The sequence below is a fragment of the Limulus polyphemus genome, unplaced genomic scaffold, assembly GCF_000517525.1.
Source record: "Limulus polyphemus unplaced genomic scaffold, Limulus_polyphemus-2.1.2 Scaffold201, whole genome shotgun sequence".
Lineage (NCBI taxonomy): Eukaryota > Metazoa > Arthropoda > Merostomata > Xiphosura > Limulidae > Limulus > Limulus polyphemus.
Window position 1 is genome coordinate 223,630 of NW_013665811.1, and position 7,814 is coordinate 231,443.

General features: G+C 34.8%; 1 protein-coding gene across 1 annotated transcript in view; it reads left to right on the forward strand.

Annotated features, from left to right (window-relative positions):
- The first annotated feature begins 2,558 nt into the window (after positions 1–2,558).
- LOC106478343 (zinc finger homeobox protein 3-like) overlaps positions 2,559–7,814 on the forward strand; it is a 172,383-nt gene continuing 167,127 nt past the window's right edge. The window contains exon 1 of the mRNA XM_022381939.1: positions 2,559–2,627. The gene's annotated coding sequence lies outside the window, so the exon portion shown is untranslated. The remainder of the gene's footprint in view (positions 2,628–7,814) is intronic.

Here is a 7,814-nt window from a genome sequence, read left to right on the forward strand (position 1 = left end):
GATATATATATATATATATATATATATATATATATCGATTTTTTTGGAAGCCGCAGTAGATCAGATTGCCTCGTTTTTGCCACACCATGTGTCACATTTTCATCGCGACGTGCATCGCCACCCCAGCAGACAGGCATTAATTCGCCCATTGTTAATGACTTGCACTGGGATTTGGTATCCTTCCGTGGTCACGACAGATCCGCGTTACTCGAGGTGATCATTCAGTTGAGGAAAGATCGTAACACAATAATATCTCGATTTGAAAAGCTGCTTCAAAGGCTAAACAAAACAAGTTTTAAAGCTCAACCGGAGACTTCACAAGCTACTACTACTACTAGTAAACCAGCAATCTAAATGATAAGGTAGTGATCCAATGACTACAACTTACAAGCAACGTGTATTATAACATTTGTGGTAAAAAGAAAGTAGAGTACTTTGACAGTGTAAGTTAATATTTGGTTTTCTGTCTTATATTAATAGTAAGCCTTTTACTGTTTTAGACTGGTGAAATTAATATTTTACCAAGTATTTAAATACCACTTTGAATTTAACGTTTCAATCGGCGTTTAAAAGTTTAGTATTTTGGTGAAGAAACACTGTTTAACAGTGATCATATTAAAACTAAAGCTTTGTTAAGCTAGCAAAATAAACTGTATTTGCAACATCAAAGCTTGTAAGTAAAAAGATCATGTTGAAACCATACTTTAGTACTAAATTTTCCACGTGTTGTAGAAATATCTTACTTATTTTTTAAAAGGAAACGATTTACTAATAATAGATATTTTGGAAACTAGCATAACCACAAATAAGATGCTTTAGTTCAACCGTGATACAAGTAGAGAGCCCCATATTCCTTTTTTGGTTACGTCTAAAAATTTCACATGGAAAGCGAGGTAGTTCTTGTAATCTTGTGCCATTTGCTTTTGTTTGGGTAAGTGCACAGTACGGGGGACCATGAAACGTGATGTTCAGGACTTATATGATCGCTCACCCCCTCAGGCCTGTCCGGGACATCTTGTGTTTATTTTCCTAGAGGTTGGCCTCACACGCAGGCGGTGGTGAAGTGTGGGAAGAGAGCGCGGTCACTATCGGTCTTTTGACGACAGACACTCGTGGCAGAACGTTCGTCTGCTCCTCCATTGACGACCTCTTCTAGGCCTAATCCCAGTGAACCTTCAGAATACGTGATGTGGCAGTGAAGCTCTAGATTATTGTCATCTTCATATGATATATAAAGAAAGGTAAACATTGTGTTGCCTATATGACTATAGTTTTTGAAATCTCGTCAAATCTTTTCGAGTACAACATATTCGGAACCTGATTTATCGTAGTGGTAAACGTTGTCAGTAGTGTTTACACCGACGTTTCTTCCCGTTCATCTGTACCAGTGTACGAGCGCTACAGATCGTCTAAGGCTAGCGGTGTGTAACACAGTTTGTATTAACTAAAACTTGACGTTGTGCTTCCTTCTCTTGTAGTGGTGTGCCGACTGACCAGTAGATGTGATGTAACTGTGGTCTTTCAAATCTCACTATTGCGGTGGTTTGAGGCTATTGGTTGGATAAAGTAAGTACCGGATTCTGTTAGTGGTGGTTGCTCAGTGACTTTTGCGACCATCACCTATACTGGTCAAGCTTGCAAGATTTTATTTCGTTTTTCAAATCACCAAATTTAGTTAGTGTATGCTAAGCGGAGGCAGTTTGTCATAGATAATTTTTTTGATGTGTGGGGTCTTAAAAAATATTCGCAAACTCTTCACTCGCATTTTTCTTAATTTGTTGATCACAACGAAGTACTGATGAAATATGTTAAACTCACTATATGTAACATGTTATCTACTTCTTGTTCAATTTTATGTTATGTATGTATTATATCAAAATTCAGTGACATTAATGTTTATCAAAATCCTTTTATTACAGTAGTCGTCTGTCATATACTTTATTTACCATGAATAATATTCCGCGTTCTATTATAGTATATGAAGTATAATTTAAATATGTCGTATGCTAAATATATACAAAATAAAGTTTAGGATAACTTTTCTTTTTCGAAGTTGAATGTTGGACTAAGTTGTGGTAGCATAAGTTTCTTCATGCTTTGGCTCTACTACATTTATATACATTTTAGTCGTAGTTCGTGGTTCCTTATCGAATTATCATTTGAAGCTTCTAATACAAACTGCCACCGCCAGCACTGTTGGGCGTGTAAAAGCTCATTTTACAATACGCAGGAATTCATTGGTTGGGTGGTGAGACGTCGTACTTACTGCGCGGGTACGAGAGATCACACACGCTTAGGACATGGGCGACATTCTGGGATATGAAATATACCTCAGTAAGATTGACAGTCCTAGTCATAAACAAGAGACGATCTCGCCAATAAAAACGAAGAATCGTTTGAAGTGTGAGACTGAAATGAGTGCGTCAGCAAATGCAATGCTAATGAATGTTAGAGAAATGTAGAGGCATTGGCCCAGCCAACCAATCTGTGACCGAGTGCAAGCATTCATTTACAGAAAGATTTAGTTTTACTGTTTGAATATCATAATAAGGTCAGGTACCATGGCAACATTAAGATGACGTCCAATCATTTCATTTCAACGTGTGGTCTACTACTGAGTGATGCAGGTATGTACAGTGATTTCCATAACGTTTCTTTACATCCCTAATTTCCTATGGGAGGAAAATATATGTCTCAGCAGGATACAGAGATTTCTGAAAACTGAACTAGCTCCCAGGGTCTTCTAACAGGGTCTTCTTTTGAGTCGAAGGAATTTGCTACCTTTCTGAGGTACACATGAAAGCTAGCTAGAAAAAGTATGGGAGTAGATAAGTACTTGCTGTGAACGGAGTTGAGTTCAGGTATATAGTAAAGTTTTGTAAGTGCCGTGCATATACTCTTGACAATAAGCGTACTTCTGTGAGATAACAGGTAATTTTGTCTAGCGACTTCGACCTTTGCTTAATAGGTATAGAGATAACACTTGACAAGGGGAATATGATTATTACATACGTGTAGATGTGAGCTCGGCGTAATCTTTTATATATATTTTACTTTTACTTGCGTTATCATATATCAAATCGTATGTCTGTGGAAAAACTTTGTACACAAACTTCTATAAATTTCGGATTTTGAATATACTAAAGGCGCGTGGATAGACGAACTTGTTTGCGTGATTTGGTTTTTACTTAGCATATGTAAATTAAACACTTTTTAATTCCCACTGTTTTATTGTAGTATTATGTTAAAATGTGCGTATATGTAGCGTTATATTTACAAAATTTTAACATAATATAAAATTACACAATAGGGCGACGTTTGATTTCTTTTTAGATTTGTTATATTTATTAGATGTAATAATATTCTTAAAGACGCACGATCCAAAATTTCAAGTATCTTAAGATTGATATTGTAACCGGACGCGAACCGTGAATTTCGTATTCACAGTCGGACACGCTGACTACTAGAACCTTCCCGCCTATGAAGTTTATAAGATTATTTTCCGATATTACATTATAATTATATACAGTATATGGTGATAATCTGAAGACGGCAAATTAGTTAACTAATAATTATATTTATACCCCCATTGTTAAGAGGTAAGATTCAGAGCTTGCACACTAAAAATCGGAGTTTGATGCCCGTAGTGGACACAACGCAGATAGCCCATTGTGTAGCTTTACATTTAAAGAACACACATTTATCTTTTTACTGATATAACAATTAAACATAACTTCCTATTGTTAGAAAAATAATCAAATGTTTAGTGGTTTCTTTATTCGAGTTTGGTCAAAACCAGTATATATATATATATATAATAGAACCGAGTCGTCTAATTTATGTTTCATGCATGCTGAATGGGAATGATAAACCTCTTGAAGAAACTTGATTATTTGAGTTTATCAAAGATCAGCGAATATATATCATGAGACCAGGTGGTCTTGTGACATAACATATTTTTATTGTACCAACATACAAACGTTCTTCTACGTGAAATGATCAAAGTTTAATGTGATGAATAGGACCTGTGCTCAGTTGTTTGTAAAATGGTTCAGCATAAAAGTTTAATGTGATAAATAGGACCTGTGCTCAGTTGTTTGTAAAATAGTTCAGCATAAAAGTTTAATGTGATAAATAGGACCTGTGCTCAGTTGTTTGTAAAATAGTTCAGCATAAAAGTTTAATGTGATAAATAGGACCTGTGCTCAGTTGTTTGTAAAATAGTTCAGCATAAAAGTTTAATGTGATGAATAGGACCTGTGCTCAGTTGTTTGTAAAATAGTTCAGCATAAAAGAAAAAAAAAGGGTAGAGAGAGAAAAGTACGTTTCTGATGGTGAGAATTTTCTGATTTTGAAAAATATTTTCTTGGAACTAAAGTTAAAGAAGTAAGAAGGGTAAAAATAAGTAAGCAAATATTTTTTTATCTCTATATAAATTTATGTCACTACTGTGTTATCAAATTGAATTCCAGTTGTCTTTAGCTGTTGAAATTATCTTGTTCGTACAGTGTTTATTACTCCATTACCTGACAGGTAGGGTACGTTGGTAAATAGTGTGTATACATATATATGATTGATCTAATCTCTTAAATAATGTATGTCTTAATGAATAACTTTAGTTTCAATGTTTAAACTTTCTCTAGCCGAGAAAAATATAAATGCACATTAGTTCAGAGTAGGGGTTGCAGTAGTTACAGTGCTCATTGGATTATTTTAGTAGAAACGTTAGTAATAGCGAGAAAATGTAAAGGCGAAAATACTCATAATACATTCGAATACTTCACCTCTTCTGGGAATACTCGTTAGGAGGGGGAAGGGGTCACGCAAACTCCTGCGGCTGGCACAGCAGCGGCGACCGGGTTACTCGCGGAGAATGGATCGCTGTCTGATCACATAATATCACCCGTTGTGGGTGGAAAGGTAGTGTGAGAAAAAATTACACGTGGACGGGAAAATCTGATCGTCGACTATAGTGCCGAAATGTAAAATATAGATTTTGAATTGAAATACCCGACTTTGTCTATTTAAATTAAAGGCAAAATTTAAACAAACAAATATTTGATGAAATCTTCAGACTTCTGTTGAAAAAGTGAGTAGCAGTTGCCAATAGGTTTGGATTTATTTAGTGTGTATATATTCATCCAAATTCTCTGCTGCATGCATAATTAATATGTCATAAATCTTATTTACATAATATTTAAGCTAGTTTGGTAATTTTGAATATATATATAAATAATTAAAAATTTATTCGGGAATGGCGCTTTATTTCCCATTTCAACTGCACTATATGTAGGTGGCAGCACACCTTCTCCTATTTAAGTTATGTTTATCAGCCTTCATAATGAAAGTAACAAGTGATATATCAATTAGTTTGATGTTTCTAAGTAAAAACGATTTATTTCGGTGTATACTCTTTGTAACTGCGTCTTCTGTAAGTCGAACTATCTTGACGTAGAATTGTTAAGTTAGTATTTCTGTGGTTTTGTATTAGATCCTTCATTCTCTTTCTACAAACAAACATATATATACCCAGGACTTGTTTCTGAACACAAACTCACGTACCTGTACTGATCTTCTAATTATTATACACACACGTGTTTGTGAAAGTATAATATCCCTGCTTTAGTGTGAATTGGTACATTAAAGTGAGACAATTGTACAAAAAAGAAAACGTTTGATTGTTTGTTTAGGCGCAAAGCTACGAAATAGCCCACCTCGTGTATCAAACTCCTACTTTTCGCGTTCTAAGCCCTCAAAGCTATTGCTGAGCCAAGGGAAGACCTGTGTGCATGTATATGGTAAATTTGCTATTGTTTCATGAAGATTATATGACGTTCATTTTAAGTATATGTGCTTGGTAGAACATTTGTTTTTTTTAGCTGTATATTGTATTGCATGCTGAATGAATAGAACAGTAATAGTAGTAACAATGATGAACAAGTATTTAAAAACTGTAGAGTAAGTTGTGATTTCTGAATCACATTAAAAGTATTTTCAAAAAGCGAGTAGTAACACCGTATCTCCTGCATATGTTAATTCTTGAAAATTACTTTCATGATATCATTTATATAACATTTGGTAGAAACAATATCTAACTTTTATTTTACACACATGCACTTAGATTTGTGGGATTTTTTAACCTGTATAGGTTACAATACATTATTTACTAACGATAAAGCTAGAAAGCGTTACACAACTTAAAACGTATACTAGTTTTCGACGTGTTAGCAATGGCCTGAAATATATTGTATTGAAATTGGCATTATCTACCACCATTTCTGTTCTAATTATAGACTTAAATATTCCATTCCTTAATGAAAGCAAAATCGTTAAAACTCTTTTTAGAACGTATAGCTGTTTTCACGATTGCGTTTTTTAAGTAGTTCGAAGAGACCAGCCTTGACCTAGTGGTTAACGTGCTGGGTTGTGGGTTCATTGGGTGCAAAATTCGTGCTATGATCTTGTTATAGAAGTGACAGTAAAACCCCACTTTTTGGTTAGGAGTATTCGTGGAAGTGGCGGGTGCTGATGACTAATTTCCCTTCCCCTGTTTCTAAATTACGAAAGGCTGTGCCTGAACCTTGGATCCTTCAAATGGTTGTTTAGCTCACGTGCTACATAAGTCGTCGCCATTCGAGTTGAAAATACCAAATACTAGTTTGGATAAGTGCAAAAACATTCACATCATATATTTCAGCAATAAGAAAATCAATGTTCGCTACTTTGTATTGTTTGTTGAATTTCGCGCAAAGTTACTCGAAGGCCTTCTGCGCTAGCCGTCCTTAACTTTGAAATGACGGATTAGAGGGAAGGCACCGCCAACTCATGGGCTGCTCGATTAGGGGAATTCACCGTCACTCTTATAATGCACCTACGACCTCAAAGTGCGTTAGCACCATTCCCCCTGGCGGTAACGAGGTGCAAAGGGAGTATAGATAAAATGTGTTATACTTTTTCTTTAGGACATTGCCAATTGTAGGAACAAGCGGCCACTTGGGGCCTAACACTATTCCAAAACATACGAGTTTGCTTGTTTTTCGTTTTATATCGCTGTTGTTTGATTTCTTTAAATAACAGATACCTATTGAGCCTTAATTAAAAGTGTATTTGTTTGGGATAAACTCCCTCCAAAACTCCCACTGAAAGATGGATTGGTTGATCTCGTAATGCTGCTGTATATGGCTGCACTTTGTCCAACAGCCTGCATTAATTTAAATAGGGAACCATAAGCTTACGTTAGTTTTTATTTTTTCACAAAACTTGTTGCTGTGGTTGAAAGCCGGGGTAAATCCAGTACTATATTGATGTGTTCAATATTTGAATTGATTTACTTAGCTAACTATGTTATCGACAAATTTATATTTATAAGTATAATATGTAAAATAAAGCATAATTATCAACTGCACATGGAAAAATAATCATCTACATAAACCAATAGTGAAAAAAACTGTACATTTGATTTAATTAAGCTGGGAATTTCTGAGCTATAAAGGGTAAGCTTAAACTTGTGAGTTATAAGGTAGGCCTACAAAGGATCGAATTCTACTCGCAAGATGGTAGACCAGTACCAAACTCATTAAGCAAATATTTTTTTAAACTTTTGTAATACTAATTGGAATATTATTCCCACCGATTACCATAAATTGTTTATAACACTTGAATCAGCCATGTTTTGTATAGGCTAATTATAGCCAAACTTTGAGAGTTATAAGTTAGGTCTACAAAGATTTGTATGTATATATATATATATATATATATAATCGAAACGTCGTAAAATAAATAAATTACTGCCATAGTTTTAAAGGTGATTTTTC